This window comes from Jaculus jaculus, chromosome 10 (genome assembly GCF_020740685.1).
Source record: "Jaculus jaculus isolate mJacJac1 chromosome 10, mJacJac1.mat.Y.cur, whole genome shotgun sequence".
Classification (NCBI taxonomy): Eukaryota; Metazoa; Chordata; class Mammalia; order Rodentia; family Dipodidae; genus Jaculus; species Jaculus jaculus.
Window position 1 is genome coordinate 43,808,905 of NC_059111.1, and position 27,381 is coordinate 43,836,285.

Here is a 27,381-nt window from a genome sequence, read left to right on the forward strand (position 1 = left end):
GGACATCTGGGTTTATTCCAGCTTTTAGCTATTACAAATTGAGTCACTACAAACATAGTTGAGCAAATCTCTCTGGCCTGTGGTTTGAAGGTTTTAGGGTAGATGCCCAGTTAGGGTATAACTGGGTCTGTTGGTATCTCTATAGTCAGCTTTTTCAGGAGTCTCCATATTGCTTTCCAAAGTGGTTGTACCATCCTACATCCCCACCAACAGTGAATGAGTGTGCCTGCTTCTCCACATCCTCACCAGCATTTATTTTCATTTGATTTTTTGATGTTGGCTATCCTTATTGGGGTAAGGTGGAATCTCATAGTTATTTTAATTTGCATTTCTCTGATGATTAGGGATGATGAACATTTTCTTAAGTGTGTGTTTGCCATTTGTATATCTTCCTGTGTGAACTGCCTGTTCAACTCTGTGCCTCGTTTTGTGAGTGGGGTGTTTGTGTTCTTATTGTTTAGAATTTTGAGTTCTTTGTAGATTCTAGAGATTAGGCCTCTATCAGTTGGATAACCTGCAAATATTTTCTCCCATTCTGTGGGTAATCAATTGGCTTTGCTTATTATATGCTTGTCTGTAAAGAAACTCTTCAGCTTCATATGATCCCATTGGTTGAGTGACTGTTTAAGAACGTGAGCCACTGGGGTTTTGTTCAGGAAGTCTTTTTCCATTCCTATATCATGGAAAGTACTTCCTAAATTTTCTTCCAGTAGGATTCAAGTTTCTGGTCTTATGTTGAGGTCTTTGATCCATTTGGATTTGAGTGTAGTGCATGGTGAAATGTGTGGATCAAGTTTTGGTTTCCTGCATGTGGTTATGCAGTTTTTCCAGCACCATTTGTTGAAGATGCTATCTTTTTTTCATCCTATATTGTTCAGGCCTTTGTCAAATATCAAGTAGCCATAGTTGCTTGACCCAAAATCTGGGTCCTCAAGTCTATTCCATTGGTCCCTTTTAAATTTTTCCATGCCATGTACCACAACATGCATTTTAAGTGCATGTGTGTGTGCTCCTGTGTGCTTATAAGTGTGGATGGTGGAGGAAAAACTTAAGTGCCACGGTCTCATGAACATCATCCATATTTTTTTAACTTATTTTTTAAAAATGGTCTTTTACTAGCCTGGAGCTAACCTGTTTTGCTAGACTGGGTGGTCAGTGAGCCCCAAAATCATCCTGTTTCTTCCTCTTCAGTGTGTGAATTACAAGCATGTGCCACTATGCCTTCATTTTTGCATAGGATATAGAAATTGAACTCAGGTCCTCATGCTTGCATTTTGCTGACTAAGCTATCTCTCCTGCTCTCTCTCTCTCTCTTTCTCTCTCTCTCTCTCTTTCTCTCTCAATCTGTATGTATATTATATCTCAAGAATTACTGGGTGTCTATCTAGATCTTTCTCTATGCACAGGTTAATTTCTCTGCCTTTCCTCTTTCTTCCCAGTCAGTCTGGGAAAGGGGAAATTTCCATTTGGCTTGGGCTTCCCAGCTAGAAATCTCTGTAGCTCCTTATTCTTCCTAAAATAAATCTCATAATTCATAATTAAGGAAAAAGAATTCCTGCTCTGACCTTAAAGGTCTACCTTTTGAAAATTTCACACCAAATTCTGTAATGTCTCCAACCTGTTTGAAGGAAAAGCAATTCTAGGCCACTTATTAAATAACAACCTTGAAACCGCCCTTTTCTGGGCCTTAGCTTACTTCTTTTGAGTAGTCTAATCTGCATGTTCACATTGGTACATTAAAACTATCAGGTAAACAGGTATTGACTCTGAAAACTACAAAGTACTACATGAAATAAAGGTGCAATTTTTTTCTTGGGCCCACTTTCCATTATCAATCTTCCACCAATTGTGAACTACAAGAGGGCCTATACCTATTAAATTCTCTCTTAAAAAACAATAGTTATCCCATTTGTCAAGCACTAACTCTACTCTCCATTGGAGAATTTGCTTCTCTTTTTTCAGATGGATGCAGGTCCTAAGGAGAAAATCAGCTTACCATGCCTCAAAAGGGCCCCAGCTGAAACTAAGAGTAATTGGGGAAATGAGCAAGAGTGCTGCTTTCTTGGTTAACCTGGGACCAGCACAAGGGTGAAGGAGATAGACACAGAGAGCACTCAACTCCTATAAAACGAGATATCCTGAGACAAATAGGGTACCAAGACCTCATCACTGAAGCAGACCTAAAATGAACCAAACATGGCTCAGGGAAATTTGCAGTAGAGGGGGCAGAAAGAATGCTAGAGCCATACATTGCACAGAGACATTGCCTCTTACGCATAACTGATGGCTAACCCCATAATGTACCACCCATATTCCCCAATGAGGAGGGTCCCTGTGAAGGGGGGAGGGCAGGGAGGAGGTTAGTGATGGTACCAACATGACTGTATACACTGTGTGCATAACTAATAAAAAATAGCAGTGCAATTTTTCTCATATGGAAGTCTCCTGGACCTAGAAAACTGGAACTTTTTAGTGTCCAAGGACAGATTGACTTATATCTCACCTACCAGGAGGAATAGTTTCATCTGTGCTTGTTCCATTGTGAAGATGCATTTCTTTGATGGATAATTTGGAAGCAAAATAAAAGTACTCTGCTTTTTTGTTCATCTGCTAATATTACACAATCTGTCTGGCACTATCAGGTTGTAAACATAGCCTAAAACTTTATTTCTTGCTCTCAGTTTTCTTGTAATCCTTAGCTTTTTCTCAACTGAAAATTTCCAATGAAAAATCTCTCTCTTTTGCAACAATAACTATCCTTTCAACCTTAGCTTACCAAGGAACACCCTTCATTTTAGGCTAGACTATATTATTCATAGTTTCTTTTTAGAGATCCCCATGAGTGAGTGACAAGTTTCTTTTTTCTGAATTATTTTTATAAATTTGAGTTTCTAATGTCTATGGTTTATATGTATGATTACCTGGCCTTCACATACATGTAGTCCATAGGTAACTGCATTTGCTTTTACTATTAATAACTATGTAAAGCTATACAAACTGGGAATGCTATTCTGAACTCATTACCAGAGAACTGGAAAATTACCTCAATCCTTGGCAAGTGGCCTAAGGCTAGGACTGCCTCACATACAGAAATTACTTGGAAAAAAAAGCAAGGAGATCAGAACAAAAGGTTAAGGAACTGTAGCAGACAGCTTCAGGTTTGCTGAGATGAACTTCCAGACCAGGTACAGTTATGAAGGAAGGGGTATTTATTGAAGTTTACAGATCCAGGGGAAGTTCCATAAATGGCAAAAGAAGCTGGCCTTCCTTCACAGGTCCAAGCAGAGAGATAAGCACAAGCCAAAAGTCAAAAGCCACACAGCACAGCACACTTCAGGAACTCCAGCTAGGCACACTTTACACATCTTTAGATTGGAATCTCAAACCCACCGCCACACCTTAAGATCTGCCCACTAATACTGCCTCCAGCCACGTGGCTGCAAATGCAAGCTAGAAAGTAATAAAACACTGAATATACTGGGGACCATCTAGTCAAACTACCACAATTATCAAACCACAGTGACAATGGGAGGATGGTACAAATACAAAAACAGAAATGCATACCAGTGGAATATTCTAGATAACCCATATCTAAACCCTCAGAGCTATGAACACCTAACTTTTGACAAAATTCTCCAAAACATGCACTGGAAAACACAGTGCCTACTCAATAAATGGAGCTAACAAAAGTAAGTATCTACCTACAGAAGAAGGAAATTAGGTTCATATCACTTACCCTGCACAAATTTTAATTTAAATTACATCAAAACTGATACATTGGAAAACCTGAAATACAAGCTGCTATAGGAAAACATATTGGAGATACTTTAAGGCAGAAACTCCAGCTAGGCACACTTTGCATATTTTTAGATTGAAATCTCAAACACACCACCACACCTTAATGTCCACCCAGTGACACTGTCTCCAGCCAGGTGACTACAGATGCAAACTACAAAGTAATAAAACATTGAACATATTGGGAGCCATTTATTCAAACTACCACATTCCGCCCTTGCCCCCCAATAGATTTATAACCATAACAAATTGTAAATTGTATTCAGTTCAATTTCAAAGGTCCCCACAGTCTTGACCAATTTAAGTTAGTAAGTCATGTAAAATCAAACAAGCTAAATGCTTTCAACATATAAAGACATCGAGTAACATTTTCAATTAGTATAATGCATAGCAAGGAGAGAATAAATCAATGCAAATTCAACCACCATCAAGCAATCATCAAACTTCTGCAGTTCAAGTACAATATAACCAGAAACTACCAGTCTCTAGATTTTCCAATTCCACCCCTCCAGCTAGGCAGAGTAGACAGGGAGCACTTCCATCCTAGGCCAACAGTGCACTCTATGGTAACTCTTGCATAGTCCTGTATATCCAAAATGTCTTCATGTTCGGAAAAAAAAATGTTCCTCCTTGTGAGCAGCATTTTGTGAGCTGGCAAACTTAGCAAGACTGATCTGTGTGAGGATTGGCAGGGTATGTCCTTATCCTTTAAGACAGGAATGGTGAGAGACTATCTTCTAATGATCTGTTATAAACACTCAACTGGCAACATAAACTCAGACTTACCTTAGAAATATTTACTATATATATATATATATATATATATATATATATATATATATATATACTGAACTAATTTAGAGTAAAAAAATTAATAACTGAAATATAGTATAGTCATCTTCACTTTTAAAATTAACAACTTAAGGATGCCTAGCTATCTTAGTTTGTAGGGCTAGGGACTCTTTAAATTGACACTGTGATACATTTTTTAAGTCTTATTTTCTTAAGAAATATTACTGGAAAATCACATGTACACAAAGTTCTTAACATAAAACAACACTTTCCAGATTATCTACTAAATGAATATATCTCGAAGTATTCCACTGCAAGGAATATGATCTATATATCAACTCAGGAGTGAGGCAGAGGAGGGCTTAAAGATGGAGGAGCACCACTCCAAAATTCAAACAGGACATGGAAAGAAAGCAGACTTGGAGAGCCAATGTTTGGAAGAGCATTAGTCTTTTCCACTTCTATCACCAGTGCTTAGGTAGTCACTTGCTTCTTTGCTCTCTAGCAAAAAGAACACATTGAGACTTTCTTTTCTCTTATAAGAATACTTTAATCAAAAACGGCTTATAACATAGTGTTTCCTTAGTAGAGTATACAAGGTTCTACTCGGTCTCTGTTCCTTCTGGAACAAACCATTCTCCTGGTGCAAAATCATTCACCTTGAGGATGCCTGTTCAATTAAGAACATGTCCTCACATGGTTTCCTACTCAACTAGCAGATAGATCAACCCTATGTGTGACAATGAAATAAAAAAGAAAGGCTGTTTAAATAAAATCACTTTATATATATATGTGTATATATATACACACACACATACATGCATACTTTGTTTCTAGTTTACAGTGTTTCATGGAAAGTTAATATTTCCTTCAACTAATATTTGATAACTTCTACAGAATAGGCAACAACTAATAATATCAAGAAACAACTATTTGGCTGCATATTTTAATATCATATTCAAAAAGACTAGAATTAATCCAAATTCTTTAAATGGAACATTTACTTATTTGTAACACTTGGGTATAATACACTTTTAAATAAATTACATTTGTGTGAATTTATAGGGGAAAAAAAAACTTTTAACATGGTTGGCATTTGATTAAAATCACAATATGGGGTTAGAGCAATGGTTTAGCTTGAGAATCTGAGGCAGCCTGAGACCACCAGAATTTTAATCTCCAGATTCCATTTAAACAGATGGACATGGCCCACATGTGTCTGTACTCTTGCAAGGGACCCAAGAATTGTCAGAGTCTTGCAAGTTTCTGAATCAATTAAGAGACTCTGGCTCAAAACAAAGACTGGCTAGAAAAGTGATGAAGAAGGCCACCTGATGCTCTCTGCTCTAGCAGCTGAAGGAAAGCACCCCTGGCCACAGGAGGGCATTTCAAATGTAACATGGGCACATATACATTCACACTCCACACAACACACACACACACACACACACACCTCACAGTATAGACATATACCTCACATTATGCAAACTCCACCACTTATATATCCACTCCACATTATACACATACACACCCTACGCTTCACTACACACTCACTTGCGTGCACACACACACACACACACACACTCTCTATTACAAAAATTAAAGAAAATAAAGTCACAATATGATTTTTAATTAGAGACAACTGCAAGTCAATTCTAAATAGCTTGAAGCCCTAAACAGCATTCTTACTTGATTTGTGATATTTATTCTATCAAAGACACAGGCTTCTAGATGAGAAGTATTTTAAGTGTCATTGTTATTAATTGCTAGAATTGTTATAATTGCTAGAAAAGTTATTTTTCCTGAAATGTTTGACTTTATTTACTTGAAGAAATTATCACTACTAAAAAATATGCTGACCTTATATGGATTTCTACTTTCAAATAGCTACTAACACACAATGTGGAAAGAACAAAATAAGGATACAGTTCTAACACATCCAGAAGTCTCTTCTGTACAAAAAAATCTTTAGCAAGTTACAGGGCTATAAACCCCTGAAATGAATATGATAAATGTCAAATGTGAGTTGCAACTGCTGTTTTTAGGGTTAGTGATGGCACATGACCACATTCAATACTCAATTGCTTCATGAACATGTAAGGGACATCATCAACTAATCTCAGCTTCACAGAAGAAGCTTGTTGTTCATGGACTTGAAAAGAGTACTGCCAAACTAAGCAGACCAGGAACTTGGTTGTGGTGAGTACGAGTAATTCTAGCTCCTAGGAATTAAATAAAATCACACATACACAGCACTACCAAACTCAGATATTTGAGTGATTTTGTGAAAAAAAAATGACTCTACTGTACTCTCACCTATTTTGGCTATCCAGACAATATAGATTTATACAACCAGTTCTGAAGTAATTATCAGTGCAGTTCTGTTGAACCACTTCTATCCAGATATGTAACTGTTTCCTGCTCATGTCATGCTTTTCCTGTCATAAGAAGCCTCTTCACAAAATTGAAAGCATGAAACTTCCACCCAGGAACTGCTTTTGGTTGGATGTTTTATTTAGCATGAGGGCCAGAGTTTGAATCTTCAACACCCACATAAATATCCAAGTGCAGTGGCACATGTTTGCAATCTTAGATCTGGGAGATGGAGACATGAGAGTCCCCAGGGTTTGCTGTCTATTCTAATCAGTAAGCCCCAGGTTCAGTGACAGATTCTAAACCAGATGGAGAGTGATTGATGAAGATCCTGGCATTAATTCCTTGTCTCTCCCTCCATGCACATGCACATGCATATACGAGTACATACCTACCCAACCAACATGCACTCTACACTTACAAACATGCAAAAGTACATGTATATTTATACCACACCCACATACACATTCAAAAAGTTTCTACATGGCTATCATAACTTATCTTGTTAGCATATTTTAAAGGAATATGTAATATATAGATCTCTAAGTATTTCAGATCTATATCTAACTTTCAAGTGTTTATCTGCCAGCCTAAAGTATGCCCTTTAAAATGAAAACTGACATCATTAGTTTTGTCTAATAAATTTAAAGCATATTCCTGAAATTCCATTCCAAAATTAACATCTGCATCTGCTATTTGATACTCTCATATATTGTCACTTTCTTTCTACCTAACTCCAGTGACCCAAGATACCAAGAGGCTTCTGAAATAGCACCAGTGTTTCTGTTTAGCTTTATCATATACTCTTAAACATCAGAAGAAAATGGCATATACCTCCACAAAGATTATTTTGAAGTTTGAATTATCTCATCAATTAGAAGTAGTAAATTCAATTAAGTAAAATACTTTAGATAGTGATTGAAACAATGTCATCCCATGGCAATGTGGGTAATTTTAGTGGTTATAGATTTTCAGCTCTAAATACTTTCACTTGCATCATTTCCCATATCAAAATACAGAAATATGTATATTCACTGGTGTATAAATGTAACAGACATGAATTGACTGGGGGAGAAACCAGCAAAACATTTTCTCTATCCATTTTACCTAATAATTTTCAGAGTTAATGGATGGATAGTGACCTCATCCTCTTAGTAAACAAGATGTTATTTGCTTATTGGTTATAGGGAATTTATTGGTTATAGGGAATGATAATTATTTCCCAGGACATGTTTCAGAGGAATAGAATTTCACAGCAGCAGCATGATTCAACTTTTTTTGAACAGTTTACAAGCAGAGCAGAAATAAGGAGTACATTTGAGATCTGTTCTTAGAAAGAAAGAATGCTATCTGATTAATGGATCTGTTCGGCTGAGAGTGTACAGTTCCTCTTGTTAAATCAGCTCAGGCTAAACAACTGAATAGAATAGATCTTCATCAAAACACTGCAGTTTTCAGCATCTTTAAAAAAATCTTATTAAATAGAATTTTGTGCAGTGGGGGATAGGTTGGGGTGAACCCAGTGTCCTAAGAATGCTAAACAAGCACTATTGAACTACATTCCCTAACCCTAGAAATAGAATGTCTTCATAAAATGAAGTATTAATTGGAAGCCTGCATGCTATCTTCATAGCAAGGAAGGGCTGTTTTTCATGAAAAGAGATATGCAGGAACTTATATCAGCATCCATCCCTCTCTCTCATTCCTAGGTGTTATTCCTCCTCATACAGGGATAATGATAACATAGAAAAAAGGTCAAGAAATAAAGGAACTTGACAGCCATCTGTATAACATGAATTATAATATTTTATGGCATGGAAAATAAAAAAAATCCCATCTTTTAAAAGGGAAATTTTCAAACAAAATCTGCATCTGCCCTATATGGAAACTGAAAGCCACTGATTAAAAGCACTAATGATAAGGAAAGTATTGCTGTGATTCATCCTTTCTGATTTAGATGTATAAATTAAAATGATTTCAAATTAGACACTAACTGATAGCAAGTTGGTTTGTTACTAAATATAGTGAGTCATCTAACTTTGAATGGCTTGTATATTATCTGGGCTAACAGGTGCAAAGAAGAGAAAACAAAATGAATACAGCAGAACTTTAACAACATCTGGATGGAATGTTTAACTTACATTCCTCAAAAATTAGTCTGATTGCCTTTTATCTCTAGTTCTTTTGGTGTAAAAGCCATGTGTGCAACATAGTTATTTAAAACTGCATTACATCTGCAATATTTATAATTGCCAGCTTCTAGTGAGGGCATCAGCAACAAACATAGTGAAGAGGGATCACAGGCAACTTCCAAATATGCTTTCAGTGCGAATAATCCACAAGATGAAATATTTAGGCTGCCAAAAGAGGGCCTTCTTAATGCTGGGCTCTTTTTCCTGTTAATATTGATATGTACAGTAGAAACCTTTTTAACTCTGCATACACACACACACACACACACACACACACACACTGATCCTTGTAGTATAAATGCATTGATAAGGAAATAGGAAATAGTTTCTGTAAACTACTGTTATTCTGAAAATAGACAATTCATCAGCTAGATTTCTAATCTATTTAAGAAGCAAGAGAAAATTGAGCAGATGTTTGAATAAACACACAAAATGAAGAAGACCACTCAAACACCTACTGCTTTTGCTGTTTTAATGGATCATTTGGCACAGTTGAGGGTGTTTTAAATCTCATTGAAAAACAAGATTTCCTGGAGCTGGCAATATAACTCAGTAATAGAGCACCCAGCTTTACTAAGAACTTATTTCCAGCACTGACAAAATAAACACTAGGGCCCAATATTTGCTATTGCAATGGTCCTATTATTAAATGTAGGGAATTCCACTGAAGCTCCGTTTTTTTTTCTTACTAAAATATGTAAAGCACAACTATCTTTTTGTCTATGTGCATGCATTTCTCTGGGTTTTACAGTACAAAATAAAGGAAGCTACAGTGTTTTCCAAGTGAACTATTTCTTAATACTCTGAGCTCATGAGTCTTGCTAGAATATGTCAAGACTGAAGAGTGTGAGCTGCTGTTGATAGCCTTTGCCAAGAGAGTCAGGCATACATTGTTCAACAGGGAACTTCCCCCACACTCCTCTGTAATGCTGGCATATAATGTCAATTAGGAAAAATCTAAAACATGTGTTAAAGTAAAGAAGAAAAGTTTTTATTAAGTACTAACTAATGATCTAATTGATCTCCAGAATGTGACCTATGCAAGTAATTACTGTATTAAAATAAATCATAGATTCCTACCATGGATTTAAGCTCTGACATGTTTCCCAATGAATTCAGTGCTATATCTTCTTCTTTTCCTTACCTCCCTCTCTTCCCTACCCTTCCACTATGCTCTGTGTCTTCTCTTCCTCTTCTTTTTCTTCCTTCTCCCTTTCCTCTCCCTTCCCTTCCTTTTCTCCTCCACTTCCCTCCCTCTTCCTTTCTCTTTCCCACCCTGCATTCTTCCCTTTTCCCTCCCTTCCTTGCTTCTTTTTCCTCTTTTAGGCATATTTCCATTACTTCCTTCAAAGATAGTATTGCATACTCACTGATCACATTTCTTCCCTGTGCATCATCCCCTGGCAAATTTCACTCCCCTGGATTAATTTCTGACCTCTATTAAAAATTCATTCCTCAGTTCATCTTCCCATAAAATAGCACCTCCTTTCTCCAGCATTCATGAATCTATCCATAAGTGCCATTTCAAGTTAAATGTTTTGAGATAATTGTTTAAGAATCATAAAATTTCCTTATGTTGAGACCATTATAACAGACTTCCTTTCTGAAGTTGCCACAATCTTCAAGATGTCAGTAAGAATCCTTTGATTCTATTTTCATCTTATTCTATTTAATGCTGTTGAAACAACAGCATCACTGGCTTGCTGAAGAAACTCCAACTGTTGTCCCATGTCTATCTTGAGAAGTCCTCATTTCAATGGTATAATGCTATCTTGGATTTTCTACCTTATTTCAAAAATTGTATACTTATATAACTTTAAATTCCCAAAATAACTTAAGAAAGAAGGAGTTGATTGCATCATTGAGTTTTTATCTGTATTTTTTATTTTAGAAAGAGAATTGGTGTGCCAGGGCCTCAGCTACTGAAACAGAACTCCAGACACTTGCACCACGTACTGGGCATGTGTGGCCTTGTGCCTGCCTCAGCTTTGTGTACCTGGCTTATGTGGGATCTGGAGAGTTGAACATGGGTCCTCTGGCTTCACAGGCAAGTGTCTTATCTGATAAGCCATCTATCCAGCCCTGACTTTTTATTTATTTATTTTTAAATTTTTATTAACATTTTCCATGATTATAAAATACATCCCATGGTAATTCCTTCCCTCCCGACCCCCACACTTTCCCATTTAAAATTCCATTCTCCATCATATTACCTCCCCATTACAATCATTGTAATTACATATATACAATATCAACCTATTAAGGATCCTTCTCCCTTCCTTTCTCTTGACTTTATGTCTCCTTTTTAACTTACTGTCCTCTGCTACCAAGTGTTTTCCTTCTCACGCAGAAGCCCAATCATCTGTAGCTAGGATCCACATATGAGAGAGAACATGTGGTGCTTGACTTTCTGGGCCTGGGTTACCTCACTTAGTATAATCCTTTCCAGGTCCATCCATTTTTCTGCAAATTTCATAACTTCATTTTTCTTTACCGCTGAGTAGAACTCCATTGTATAAATGTGCCACATCTTCATTATCCACTCATCTGTTGAGGGACATCTAGGCTGGTTCCATTTCCCAGCTATTATAAATTGAGCAGCAATAAACATGATTGAGCACGTACTTCTAAGGAAATGAGATGAATCCTTTGGATATATGCCTAGGAGTGCTATAGCTGGGTCATATGGTAGATCAATCTTTAGCTGTTTTAGGAACCTCCACACTGTTTTCCACAATGGCTGGACCAGATGGCATTCCCACCAGCAGTGTAGAAGGGTTCCTGTTTTTCCATATCCCCGCCAACATTTATTCTCATTTGTTTTCATGATGGTGGCCAATCTGACAGGAGTGAGATGGAATCTCAATGCAGTTTTAATCTGCATTTCCCTGATGACTAGTGACGTAGAACATTTTTTAGATGCTTATATGCCTGTTGGGGTTTGATTCAGGTGTCCCCCATAAACTTTAGGTGTTGTGAATGCTAGGTTCCCAGCTGATGGAGATTTGGGAATTAATGCCTCCTGGAGGGAGTGTATTGTTGGGGGCGGGCTTAAGGGCTTTATAGCCAGTTTCCCCATGCCAGTGTTTGGCACACCCTCCTGTTGCTGTAGTCCACCTTATGTTGGCCAGGCTGTGATGTCCACCCTCTGCTCATGCCATCGTTTTTCCCTGCCATCGTGGAGCTTCCCTTCGAGCCTGTAAGCCAAAATAAATCTCTTTTTCCCAGAAGCTACTCTTGGTTGTGTGATTTCTACCAGCAATGTGAACCGAACTGCAACAATGCCATTCTTATTTCTTCCTTTGAGAATGCTCTATTTAGCTCCATAGACCATTTTTTGATTGGCTTGCTTGATTCCTTATTATTTAACTTTTTGAGTTCTTTGTATATCCTAGATATTAATCCTCTATCAGATATATAGCTGGCAAAGATTTTTTCCCATTCTGTAGGTTGCCTCTTTGCTTTTTTCACTGTGTCCTTTGCAGTGAAAAATCTTTGTAATATCATGAGGTCCCAGTGATTAATCTGTGGTTTTATTGCCTGAGCAATTGGGGTTGTATTCAGAAAGTCTTTGCCAAGACCAATATGTTGAAGGGTTTCCCCTACTTTTTCCTCTAGCAGTTTCAGAGTTTCAGGTCTGATGTTAAGGTCTTTAATCCATTTGGACTTAATTCTTGTGCATGGCGAGAGAGAAGAATATATTTTCATCCTTCTGCAGATATATATCCAGTTTTCAAAACACCATTTGCTGAAGAGGCTGTCTCTTCTCCAATGAGTATTTTTGGCATTTTTATCGAATATCAGGTGGCTATAGCTACTTGGGCTTACATCTGCAGCCCTGACTTTTGAACATAAATTTAGATTTCTTATTTATCCTCATTACTTGTTATCTGGTTGGAATTAGTTCTTTGCTCCAGCCTATCAGGGTAACATTGAGTCTTATTGATATTCCTTTCTTTATCAACAGTATTTTAGACAAACATAATTTAAAGTTTTCCATATGAGTTCATAGTAAAACTTTAGAAGGCCTCAGAACCAAGGAAGAAATACTCATTCCTTCCTCTCTCAAAATCTCAGTAAATCATACACACTACCAATGTTTTAAACCAACCAACTGGGTTTTCATGACTGTGATTATATAGGACAAGAGCAGCTTAGAAAACATCATGTAGTGTTTGTCAAAAATCAATGTATTGGGCTGGAGAGATGGCTTAGCAGTTAAGGAATTTGCCTGAAAAGGAAAGGATGCAGGTTCAATTCTCCAGGATCCACATAAGCCAGATGAACAAGGGAGCGCATGCATCTGGAGTTAGTTTTCAGTGGCAGGAGGTCCTGGTGTGCCCATTCTCTCTCCCCCCCCCTCTCTCTCTCTGCCTCTTTCTTTCTCTCTCTCAAAAAAATAAACAAACAAATAAAAAGTTTTTAGAAATCAGTGTATGTACAGGTATAGGATTATACTGTTGCATGAACCAAGAAATATATCAAAAAGTAAATGAGATATTTCCCTTGACCTATTGAAGCCAATTATAAAGGCTACCTAATTATCTTCTGCATGCCCCCAAACCAACCACATTATTATTGATACATTATCTAGACTAGAGCATTTTTCTTTCCTATTTTCTATTTAGAAATAAATAATGATAATACCATGCAATTTAAAAATTGAAATTAATGTGTAAAAAATGTAGAAAAGAGCATGGGGAAGCAGAATGGCTTTTACATAAAGGTTCTAAAGCTTTATCATTTGGCTTTCTTCCTGTCTAAAAATCTTCATTATCAGAAACAAAGATCAAGAAAACATCTGAGCACACAAACAAACAAAAGTACTTTATTTGCTATTAAAGGATTTGTGGGATAACACTGCAAAATAACACTGCCTCTTGAAAAAAATTAGACCAAAGATAGTAAATATTCAAGGAATTATACTCTGTAATAAAACTTTGGTAAATTTTTAAAACATAAAGTCCTTTATAGACTATAAGTAGAAATATAGGCTTTGGAAACTTGATATCAAAACACAGTTTATTTTGATAGGAAACTTGGCTAGAGTTAGGTAAAATTTAAGGTATGTGTTAGAGAAATGTGTTTAAATCTTGTCTCTGTCGTTAACCAGTGATGTGAAGGTGGACAATCTACTTTGCTATATGTCAATTTTCTCACCTATAAGGTGGAATCATAATATGTACATTATTATTTTCCTGGAAAGATTATAAAATGTAATATACCAATGTTTTGAAGGAAAATGCTTTGTAAGAAGAAACAAATTTCTAAGTTAAATGTCTCCTAATGATTGAACAAATATTCTTTGATAGGGTATGCTTTGTATACATTTTAAAATTCATTTCTCATGCAGTAAAAATATTTTTCCTTACTTTACAAGTGAGAAAACTAAAGACTTAAACTTTTGTCATTTTAACCAAGTTTGCAGAGCCAAATGAGGCAGATCAGGACTTAAACTGCAGTCACACTGACTCCCAAGATAACACTACCAACTAAAGTGTCAGATCGTACTTTGAGCTGCTCCTCCCACCAAACCTGTTTTCACTATTCATAGAAAGTATAAACTAACACTCAGTGGCTACCATCTCAGATATTTTACATAAAGGACTAGCTAATAATATCCTGGCTCAGAAGTTATGGGGAATGAGACAATACTTATTTAAGAAGACATGTTTGTCCCTAGGATGCTGCTTGGCTAACTTGGTTTTATTTATTTATTTATTTATTATTTATTTTGCTTGGCGGGGAAGGGGTAGGGAGATGTGACTATCTTCCTAACTTTCTATGGTTCTGGAGAAACATTGAGTTGAGGTGCATATCCTAAACCCAGCCAGAGCCTCAAAGGGCTGTGTTGATAGCATACTACATACTCAGTCTTTCCTAAGTCTTGTGTGTAGATCCAGGGATTATCTTAACTCATTTTGCTAATAGGGTATGCCTATGGCTCCAAGTGCTTGGATTGCTTCCATGACAGCATGGGGGAATGGCCCAGCAAAACAAAAAAGCATAGAGAAAGGCCAACTCAGAGTAGAGAGACAGGACCTTATGATACAGTATTACTCCTACATTTAGACATATCTGAAGCCAGAGAATTGACAAATCCCTGTTTGAATGTTTAATAGTCGACATTCGGTTGGGTTTTATTTATTGAAGCCTAAAAGTGTTCTAGCTAAACCATTTCCTCTTACCTAAGATCTACTAGACTTATCTTTCCTTTTTCACCAAACACAGTTGTACATGGTTATTAATAATTCCTAAAATTAACCAATTTCTCTCTATCTTCAGGTCATTTCCCTAGGACATTACACTATCTTCTGTGCTTTGGATGTTCCTTTATTCTCTGCAACACTGTTAAGCCAGAAACTCCCTTATATGATATCTTAAGAAGTACGGCGAGACTTCCGGTTAAGATGGCGGCATAGCTACCACGCCAAAGCAGCCTAGGGGGAGAAAAGACCAAAAAAACTCAGCAAAATACAAACTTTTACTAAAAAGTGAGATGTATAGGAAATTGAAGCAGCAGCAGAGAAGTAGAAGAGATCCAGACCATCCAGAGCCCGCACAGGCCGACAAAAGTGGCTCCCGCAGCTCAGCCAACCACTGCGGCGGCGGCGCACCAGAAAGCCGCCAGGCTCGGCTTCAGCCGCAGGAAAAGCCAGGTGCGGGAGCTTCCCCTCACACCGGCACTCTCTGCAACTCAGGAAATGCGAAGGGAGAGTGGCAGTAACGGAGGAGCAGACAGCGAGGTAGAAGAACACGTGGAACAGCGAGAGAACCAGAGCAGCTGCAGCTCCCTCCCCTCCCCCACTGCCTGAGCCCAGCTCCAGCGAACAGAGCAGCAGTCCTGGACCCAGCCACGCCAACTTGAGCCAACAGAGGGACCCAAGCAGGGGCAGAGTTTGGCAGCAACATCAGTGGCTCCAGCACCGGAAACGATGGCCCCAGCAGTAGCAGTTCCAATTGCAGCAGCAGCAGCAGACCCAGCAGCGGCAGACCCAGCAGCAGCAGCTTCAGTGGGAGCAACGGCAGTGGACACAGCAGCAGCAGCTTCAGCAGCATTGGTGGGTCCAGCAGCAGCACCTTCAGCAGCAGCGGCTACAGACCCAGCAGCGGCAGCTTGAGCAGCAGCAGTTCCAGCAGCGGAGGTGCTGATCTACAGGGCCACACTTGCCAGGCTTGGTTTGCCCTGCAGGAAAAGCAAGTGTCCAGCTCCAGAAATCAGAACAGCAGCCGGACGACCCAGGCAGCAAATTGACTGAGACCAAAATCATCCAAGGTAACTGGGATTGCACCAGGGAAGGGTCTCACTTGGTCACAAGCTGACTTGGATCCCTCAACAGACCAAAAATCTTAACCTCTTTGTTGATAGAGGATCTGGTCATTATAATAACTACTCTTGCATACATACTCGGGGCTGTTTTTATTTGAATGTGTACAGTGTTTAGTTAAATTTTAGAATCTACCTGTATTTTATTCCACTCAGCCTGCTTGAATACTCCTATAGCAGGGAAACTCAACCCCTAAGAACATCTTTGTAGATACTCTGAGAGTCTTAAGAGCCACAACTAACACCTTAAGCTCCTTCCCTGAAAATATATTACATCAAATCAATTGATACAGCTAAGAATACCCAGGTAGCTAGAAAATCCAAGCATTAACTTAATCCAAGATGCAAAAATATATACATTATAACACAAGAAACACTAAAAAGCAAGATGATATAAATCCACCTGAAAGTATTAATGCATCAGAAATGTCCTCCAGTGAGAAGGAGTTAGAGGAAATGCCTGAGAAAGAGTTCAAAAGAATGATTATAAATATGTTCAAAGAGGTCAAAGAACACTTCAAAAGAATCAAAGAAGAAATCAAAGAGGAAATCAAAGGAATCAAAGAAGACACAGGACACCAATTTAATAAAACAAAGAAGGCAATACAAGACATAAATAAGGAAACAGAAATAAAAAAAGAAAAGCCAGTCAGAATTACTAGCAATAAAGAACACAGTTAATGAAATAAAAAACTCTGTAGAAAATCTCACCAGTAGGATGGGTGAGGGAGAGGACAGAATATCTAAGCTAGAAGACCAGGTGGCAGACCTAATACAGTCCAACAAAGAGAAAGACAAACTTATAGAAAAGTATGAGTGGAAATTTCAAGATATTCCTGACACTATGAAAAGATCCAATATAAGAATTCAGGGCATAGTAGAAGGAGAAGAATTTCACACAAAAGGCATAGTAGGTGTCTTCAAAAAAATCTTAGAAGAAAATTTCCCCCAAATTGGGAAAGAGGCACCAATGCAGATACAGGAAGCCTTTAGGACCCCAGCCAGAAAAAACCCAGAAAGAACCTCTCCTAGCCATATTATAATCAAACTACCGAACACACAAACCAAAGAAAATATATTGAAAGCAGTTAGAGAGAAAACTAAAGTTATCTACAAAGGCAAGCCCATCAGGATTACAGCAGATTATTCAACACAAACTTTTAAAGCCAGAAGGGCTTGTAGTGATATATACCAAGTTCTGAAAGATAACAACTGTTAACCAAGGTTGCTTTATCCTGCAAAGATATCCATTCAAATAGATGGAGAAATAAGGGACATTCCATGACAAAAGCAGGTTAAAGGAGTATTTGAAGACAAAACCAGCTCTACAGAAAATGCTTGATAGAATCCTCCATGCTGAAGAAAAGGAAAAGCACACATATAAGGAACCTAGAAAAAACAAGCAATACTCAAATACTAGTTAACACAAGAGAGCACAGGTAGAACCAGAACCACACACACACAAAAAAATGGCAAACATAAATACACACTATTCAATAATATCTCTTAATATCAACGGCCTCAATGCCTCAACGAAAAGACATAGGTTTGCAGACTGGGTTAAAAAGCAGGATCCTACAATTTGTTGTCTCCAAGAAACTCACATTTCTACAAAAGATAGACATTATCTTAGGGTGAAAGGTTGGAAGACGGTGTTTCAAGCAAATGGGCCTAGAAAACAAGCAGGGGTTGCTATCCTAATATCGGACAGGGTAGAATTTAGTCCAACGTTAGTCAAGAAAGATAAGGAAGGTCACTTTATATTGATTAAGGGCACACTCCAACAGGAGGACATTACAATCCTAAACATATATGCACCTAACATGGGGGCTCCCAAATTCGTCAAACAAACACTATTAGAACTAAGGTCACAGATAACACCAAACACAGTGGGGGCGGGTGACTTTAACACCCCACTCTCATCAATCGACAGGTCATCCCAGGAAAAAATAAACAGAGAGGCATCTGGACTAAATGAGGTCATAGAAGGAATGGACTTAACAGATATATAAAGGACATTTCATCCAAAGGCTGCAGAATATACATTCTTTTCAGCAGCACAGGGAACATTCTCTAAAATAGACCATATATTAGGACACAAAGCAAATCTTAACAAATTCAGGAAAATTGAAATAATTCCTTGCATTCTATCTGACCACAATGGAATTAAACTACAAATCAGTAGCAAGAAAGGCTATAGAGCATACACAAAATCATGGAAACTAAACAATACACTACTAAATGAAGAATGGGCCAATGAAGAAATCAAGAAAGAAATAAAACAATTTATAGAGTCAAATAATGAGAACACAACATACCAAAATCTCTGGGACACAATGAAGGCAGTTCTAAGAGGTAAATTTATAGCCTTAAGTGCCTATATTAAGAAATTAGAAAGGTTGCAAGTAAATGACCTAAAGCTTCACCTTAAAGCCTTGGAAAAGAAAAACAAGGCAAACCAAATATCAGTAGACGGGAAGAAATAATAAAGATTAGGGCAGATATTAATGTAATAGAAACAAAAAGACAATCCAAAGAATTAATGAAACAAAGAGTTGGTTCTCTGAAAGGATAAACAAGATTGATAAACCCTTAGCAAATCTGACCAAAAGAAAGAGAGAAGAGACACAAATTAATAAAATCAGAGATGAACAAGGTAACATCACAACAGATTCCAGAGAAATTCAAAAAATCATAGGGACATACTATAAAAGCATATACTCCACAAAGTATGAAAATCTGAAAGAAATGGATGATTTCCTTGATCTATATGACCTACATAAATTAAATCAAAATGAGATTAATCACTTAAATAGACCTATAACAAACATGGAGATCCGAACAGTTATCAATAATCTCCCAACTAAAAAAACCCCTGGCCCGGATGGATTCACTGGGAATTTTACCAGACCTTTAAGGAACAGCTAACACCATTGCTTCTTAAGCTTTTCAGGAAATAGAAAAAGAAGGAATTTTACCAAACTCCTTCTATGAGGCCAGCATCACCCTGATACCAAAACCAGGCAAAGATAGAACAAGAAAAGAAAATTACAGACCAATCTCCCTCATGAACATAGATGCAAAAATTCTCAACAAAATATTGGCAAACAGAATACAAGAGTAGATCAAAAAGATCATTCACCCTGACCAAGTAGGCTTTATCCCAGAGATGCAGGGATGGTTCAACATACGCAAATCTATAAATGTAATACATTACATATGGGTTGAAGGACAAAAATCACAAAATCATCTCATTAGACGCAGAGAAAGCATTTGACAAAATCCAACATCCCTTCATGATAAAAGACCTACAGAGGCTCGGAATAGAAGGAACGTGTCTCAATATAATAAAGGCTATTTATGACAAGCCTACATCCAACATATTACTAAATGGGGAAAAACTGGAAGCTTTTCCACTAAAATCAGGAACAAGACAAGGGTGTCCACTGTCCCCACTTTTATTTAATATAGTTTTGGAAGTCTTAGCCAACGCAATAAGGCAAGAGACACACATAAAAGGGATACAAATTGGAAAGGAAGAGATCAAGTTATCATTATTTGCAGATGACAAGATTCTATATATAAAGGACCCTAAAGACTCTACTAGCAAACTGTCAGAGCTGATCAAAATCTACAGCAATGTAGCAGGATACAAAATAAATGAACATAAATCAGTAGCCTTCATATACGCTAACAACAAATACACAGAGGATGAAATCAGAGAATCACTCCCATTCACAATTGCATCAAAAAAAAAAAAAAAAGTACCTTGGAATAAACCTAACCAAGGAAGTAAAGAATCTCTACAATGAGTACTTTAAAACACTCAAGTGAGAAATTGCAGAAGATACTAGAAAGTGGAGAAACATCCCTTGTTCCTGGATTGGAAGAATCAATATTGTGAAAATGGCAATCTTACCTAAAGCAATCTACACATTTAATGCAATCCCTATCAAAATTCCAAAGGCTTTCTTCATGGAAATAGAAAAAACAATCCAAAAATTCATTTGGAATCACAAAAAAACTCGAATATCTAAAATAATACTGAGCAACAAAAATGAGGCTGGTGGTATCACCATACCTGATTTTAACCTATACTACAGAGCCATAGTAACAAAAACAGCATGGTACTGGCTCAAAAACAGACATGTAGATCAGTGGAACAGAATAGAGGACACAGATGTAAGCCCAAGTAGCTATAGCCACCTGATATCCGAGAAAAGTGCCAAAAATAGTCATTGAAGAAGAGACACCGTCTTCTGCAAGTGGTGTTTTAAAAACTAGATATATATCTGCAGAAGGATGAAAATAGATTCTTCTCTCTCTCCATGCACAAGAATTATGTCCAAATGGATTAAAGACCTTAACATCAGACCTGAAACTCTGAAACTGCTAGAGGAAAAAGTAGGGGAAACCCTTCAACATATTGGTCTTGGCAAAGACTTTCTGAATACAACCCCAATTGCTCAGGCAATAAAACCACAGATAAATCACTGGGACCTCATGAAATTACAAAGATTTCGTGCTGCAAAGGACACAGTGAAAAAAGCAAAGCAGCAACCTGCAGAATGGGAAACAATCTTCGCCAGCTATGTATCTGATAGAGGATTAATATCTAGGATATACAAAGAACTCAAAAAGTTAAATAATAAAGAATCAAACAAGCCAATCAAAAAATGGGCTATGGAGCTAAATAGAGAGTTCTCAAAGTAAGAAATATGAATGGCATATAAGCATCTAAAAAGCTGTTCTACGTTACTAGTCATCAGGGAAATGCAGATTAAAACTACATTGAGATTCCATCTCACTCCTGTCAGATTGGCCACCATCATGAAAACAAATGATCATAAATGTTGGTGGGGATGTGGAAAAAAAGGAACCCTTCTATACTGCTGGTGGGAATGCAATCTGGTCCAGCCATTGTGGAAATCAGTGTGGAGGTTCCTAAAACAGCTAAAGATTGATCTACCATATGACCCAGCTATAGCACTCCTAGGCATATATCCAAAGGACTTAGAAGTACGTGCTCACCCATGTTTATTGCTGCTCAATTTATAATAGCCGGGAAATGGAACCAGCCTAGATGTCCCTCAACAGATGAGTGGATAATGAAGATGTGGCACATTTATACAATGGAGTTCTACTCAGCGGTAAAGAAAAATGAAGTTATGAAATTTGCAGAAAAATGGATGGACCTGGAAAGGATTATACTAAGTGAGGTAACCTAGGCCCAGAAAGCCAAGCACCACATGTTCTCCCTCATATGTGGATCCTAGCGACAGATAATTGGGCTTCTGCGTGAGAATGAAAATACTTAGTAGCAGAGGCCAGTAAGGTAAAAAAGAGACATAAAGTGTAGAGAAAGGAAGGGAGGAGGATACTTATTAGGTTGATATTGTATATATGTAATTACAATGATTGTAATGGGGAGGTAATATGATTGAGAATGGAATTTTAAATGGGAAAGTGTGGGGGTGGGGAGGGAGGGAATTACCATGGGATATATTTTATAATCATGGAAAATGTTAATAAAAATTTTTAAAAAGGAAGTCCTGCAAGTATTCCCTACTATTTATACTTCTGATAATGACATTAGAGACATGAATGCATATTTTTGTCAAGAAAATACTATTAACACTTTTGAATGTTAAGCACTTAAATAGATAGCTTATATTTTAAAAAGAAATGACACTCTACTGTGACTGTCATTGTGTTCCTGCTGGTCTTTTGTGATCTAACTTTTGTGAACATCTTTACCCAACATGTATAGAATCACATGTATCTGATACTGAATACCCTGATTAAGAAAAACCTGAAATAGCAATATGTTCTCAACATTAAACCATTCTAACCTGCCTTTGTAAGTACAAGGTCAAATTTTTAAATATCTACTCCAAACAATCTTAAAGGTGAATTTATTTCATTATATTTGCAATTTCATTTGATGTCTATCCCATGTCAGTACATTCATTCATAATGTCGACCATAATACTCCTAAAATGATCAACTAACTATGCTTTTAGTGCAATGGAAATTTAATGCTACTTCTGTAGCTATTAAATTTATCCACATTTGTTCAATTCTATCCATACAGCACAGTAACCTGTTGTGAACTAAAATGACATGTACTACAATTGACCCTGAGAATGAGCTAGGTTCTGTTTGCTTAGTGGTAACAGGCAGTGAGAGTCCATTTAATGACAGCCATTTCAACAAGCATGCTTTAAATATCATGGTTGCAAAAAATAACTTCTAAGCTGTAGCAGAGTAGGTCATAGCACTTTAAAGAGGTACAAATGACAGCATCTAAAAGAATGAAAAATTCAGGAAGCACTGGTAATGTGAACTTAATCATCATAATAAAGGAAACTTTAGAGCAAAAAACCCATAAAGTCATGAAATGAAAATTTGGCTGGGTGTCAGAAACTGCATGCAGTGCATGCCCTGTAAGGGTGCATTGGGATAGTTTCATTGCCAAATTAGCTAAAAAGTGCCTCCTATCTCACCATGCAATTTACACATTTCTACTAAGTTTAGAATTAAGCTCACAGTTAGCTATTTTTTTGAGTTCTTTTAAGTTAAGGAAATATTTAAAATTGTTTTTATTGTGATTATTCTATTTCTGGCTTTTCCTGGTGATTATTCCTAATAAGGACATTTTCCAAGAAACCTAAAGAACGAGGATAATCCACCCTTATCTTTTGTGGAAATAATGTGGCAACCACTGGTCATGCCATGTGAAGGATGCCATAGCAAGGGAGACCCTATTCACACTACAGACTTTGTTTATTTGTATGTTATCCCAATAAACTTGCAGCACTGAGGTTCACATGTCTTTAGTAAGGGAAGCTTATTCTGTGTGCTCATTGCTGGACATAACACCTGACTTCATGATGCTAGGCAAGTACTTTACCACTCAGCTACATTTCCATCCCAACAAAGGAAATACATTCAAATTGTTTTGTGTGGGTACTGTAGCAGTCAACAATGGCTCCGTGTGGTGGTAACATGAATGGTAACTGAAATATCATTCAGTAGACTGCTGACTTCAAAGTCTCGTGCCTGTCTCATTGCCAGTCTGCTATCATCTTCATGAAGCATGCCATCTTTCTGTCCCAGTTTCCTACTGCACAACTCAGATCAATAACAACTCTCTGTGCCATTGAGTTGTGAATTTTGAGTTAATGATTGTAATGTTTTGGAAAAGTGTAGCTATCATTATTAGTAGATAATTTTAACCCACAATAGTGCTAAATGTTTCCAGATAATAAAAGGTAAAGGAAACAGAGGTTCAGAGAAGGTAATAATTACCCAAGCTAAAAGGTAATGAAATAATTCACTCTTTTACTCACTTACTCTCTCATCTACTTCAGATACATTCTCAGGCCAACAGGGATGAGGATTGGATTGTGATACAGATAGTAGGTGCATTAGAACACAAGGCAGCATGTGATTAATCAGATCTAGGAATTGTGCTGTTGAAGCAAGAACACAGCTATGGGAAGGTGAGAGGTTTACAGAGGAGGCAATTTGATAAGACACAAGCATGAAGCATCCCAAAGAGCACAGAATTCAACTTTTTCTGGTGCCTTCCTTTGCAGTTCCAGTCCTTTCTTTTCTCGCTCTGCTCCTGGCTGAGTGACTCAGCTAGATATTAAAAGGTTAAGGATAGTCTTGAGTAAATTAGCATCATTTTACTCATACTAAACACACTACTGACCCAAGGAGGACTGGGTAGAAAGATGTAAATGGAACTATGTAAACCTTTCCAATTTTAACAGTTGAATTCAGAGGACATTCTAAATACTAGTATGTGTCTAGTGAGTACTTGATTCATTATGGATTTCCACATCATTATTTTGCATGATCTTCTTGAAATCATTTGCTATAGGAAGGTGAATGCATTTCACACATGAGGAGGTTAATGCTCTATTAAGAAATGTTAAGAGTCTGGATTTGAACCCATGTTTGCTAATTCAACTTTGCACTGTTTCCAAAACAACTGATTTCTTTATCTTCAGGAAGTCTGAGAAATAAGGACTCATGCAAAAATTTTTCCCATGACTTGGTTTAGAATTGTTTTTAGCTTATTTGAATTTAGATACTTAACCTTGATAAGAATCTACTTAAAATTCTGTTCATTTCCAGAAAAATTTATTTCATTGTTTTTCAACCTTCAGTGATAGCCAGGTCCTTTCAAATAGAAAAATGCTTGAAGGTCTCTAGTGTTCATTTATATTTAGTCTAATATTACTTAAATATATGTAAATGTGAAATTGACCATCATAGTATTTGTAAAATTTTTATGACTATAAACTACAATACAGATATAAATTAAATGCAAATAAAATTTCAACTGAATAACATTCAAATTTATATTTTATGTGATGAGTAATTAGTGATAATATCTTGGTGAAGTAGATCACTGACTAATAAATATATTTATATCTTCTATATCAATTTTGACACAAGTTATTGTATCTATTAATAATGATTTTAGGGTTTTTTTTTGTTTTTTTTTTTAGGTCAAGCAGTCCCAGGATGGAGTCACTGTGGACAAAATGTTGATAAGAGGAGGTCTTACAGGATAATACAACAACCAATCTGACTACATTCCTCAGAAACCATCCTTGCACCTAGGACACAGTTTCCTGTTTACCTTATCTCAAGAGCCTCTATTTTGGTGATGCACCCTTACTGCCTGCCATAATCTTGGGATTAACAGGAAAATTCCCCTGAAGAAATTCACCTACCTAACTTCACAAAGAAGCCACCCATTCCCCTATCCCCACCCAGCCATAAAAAAAATAAAAATAAAAATATAAATATAAATATCTAACCTTCAGGAACCCAAGCTGCTGTGCTCTTCTCTTACATCTTTCCTGAATAAAACTTTTACTTTGCTTCAGAGTGTACTAATGTGGTCTAGTCATTCTCAAACCTTACATCTGTTGCCAAAACCTAGGAACTTACATCTGGTGCCCTAACCCAGATATAAGTCCCAGTTGCCCTCTCTGGTAGCCAAACATCCTTTCCCTGACCAGACCACCAAGCTGCCACTGACCCTCTGAAAGCTTCAGACCATCTCTGCCTGGTGCCAGTTCTCGCTCCCACCACAATTCAGCCTTGCTCTTCTTCTCTTCTTCATCTCTTATCTCCTTCTCAGTAAGTGTCCCTCACTGATTGGCCTGTCCTGGGTTTATCCCTTTCTCGTCAAAGCCCTGTTAACATGCCAAGCTATACCCCTTGCCCACATCTGGGAACTGCAGCTCTCAAGAAAGATGCACTCTTGACACCTAAGGCCTCTCCCTGTCTTCAGAGTACTGAGCCCTAAGGGGCACCTTTTGGCTCAGGTTGCTGGCTTCAGTACACTTTCCTGCTTCCTTTTCTGTTTCTTTCCTTCCATCTCCACTTTTTCCTATCCCATCTCCTCTTGGTGTCTGCACCCTCCTTATCACCTAAAATACCAGTATAAATTTCTGTACTGACAGTCTTTTTCTCTCCACATATATATCCAAAAGCTCAATGAAAATTAAAAATTAAAATTACTTCATTGAAATATACATATGATAAATTCTCACTACAAAATGTTCTTCCAACTCATAAAATAAATGATAATTTCTGCCATTTTCACAGGGAGAATTTGCAGCCTTGCTGAGAAGCCCGTATCTTCGTAAGCACACTGGCAGTGAAACAGTGCTGCTGTAGGTGCCCTCCTACAATGGCCTGTGATGAAAATAAACAGAACCATGGGCCTGAATACAGAAGGTGAAGTGAAATTACAAGTAATGCTCAGATATTACTTGAATAACAATCAAAATAATAGCTGGAGAGATGGCTTAGCAGTTAAGGCATTTGCCTGTGAAGCTAAAGGACCCAGGTTCAATTCCCCAGGACCCACATAAGTCAGATGCACAAGAGGCACATGCATCTGGAGTTCATTTGCAGTGGCTAGAGGCTCAGGCTTTACCTTGCTCTCTCTGTATCTCTTCTCTCTATCTCTCTCTGCTTTCGAATAAATAAATGCTTTCTTTTTTAAATTAGAAAGTGAAAAGAATTATAATAAATAAAAAGAAGACTTAAAATCAGAATGCCTCACACTGACCACTGTTTTATTCACATTTCTAGATAAGCCCTCTTCAGTGATCAATTTTCTTTTTTCCCACTTACTGTATTTATTACCTTTGGCAAGAGTGGAAATGGAGCCACAGAAATATTTGAACAAGCGCATTTTCCTCTTTCAAACAGGAATACTATAAGAGGCATTTAAAACATCCTTTATCCTTGATTTCTTTTTATTAATTAAGAACATACATACACATATATACATATATATGTATTGGTTTATTGAAGTAGGGTCTCATTCTGGCCCAGGCTGACCTGGAATTCACTATGTAGTCTCAGGGTGACCTCAAACTCACGATGATCCACCTACCTCTGCCGCCAGTCCTGGGATTAAAGGTGTAAACCACCATGCCTGGCAAGATACTAATATTTTGATGTGAATATCAATTTACCTAATTATAATATTGGGAAATGAATCAAAAATGGAAATGCAAATATTTTTTCTTCTTGCAGACTTCATATTAAAGAGACTCTCAGACACATATGTAGCTGTGGAAATCAGAATGTGTAAAACTCCAATGAAATATTTACAACATACACACTTCAAAGAGTAGTGGGATTTATAACACCAATGAATAATTGTTTTGTGACAAAACTGTGAGACTATAGAACCTCTTCTTCCACTGCCTATGGTTGGCTCTCCACTAGCCTCCCTTCTTCTCTTTCTAGAAGGCTTTGAATATGGTCTTATTTTTTCTTTCCTTTTTTTTTGTTCAAAATGTCTTCCTATTATCTTCTTGTTTTATTATTATTAGTTTTGTACTCATTGTATACAGA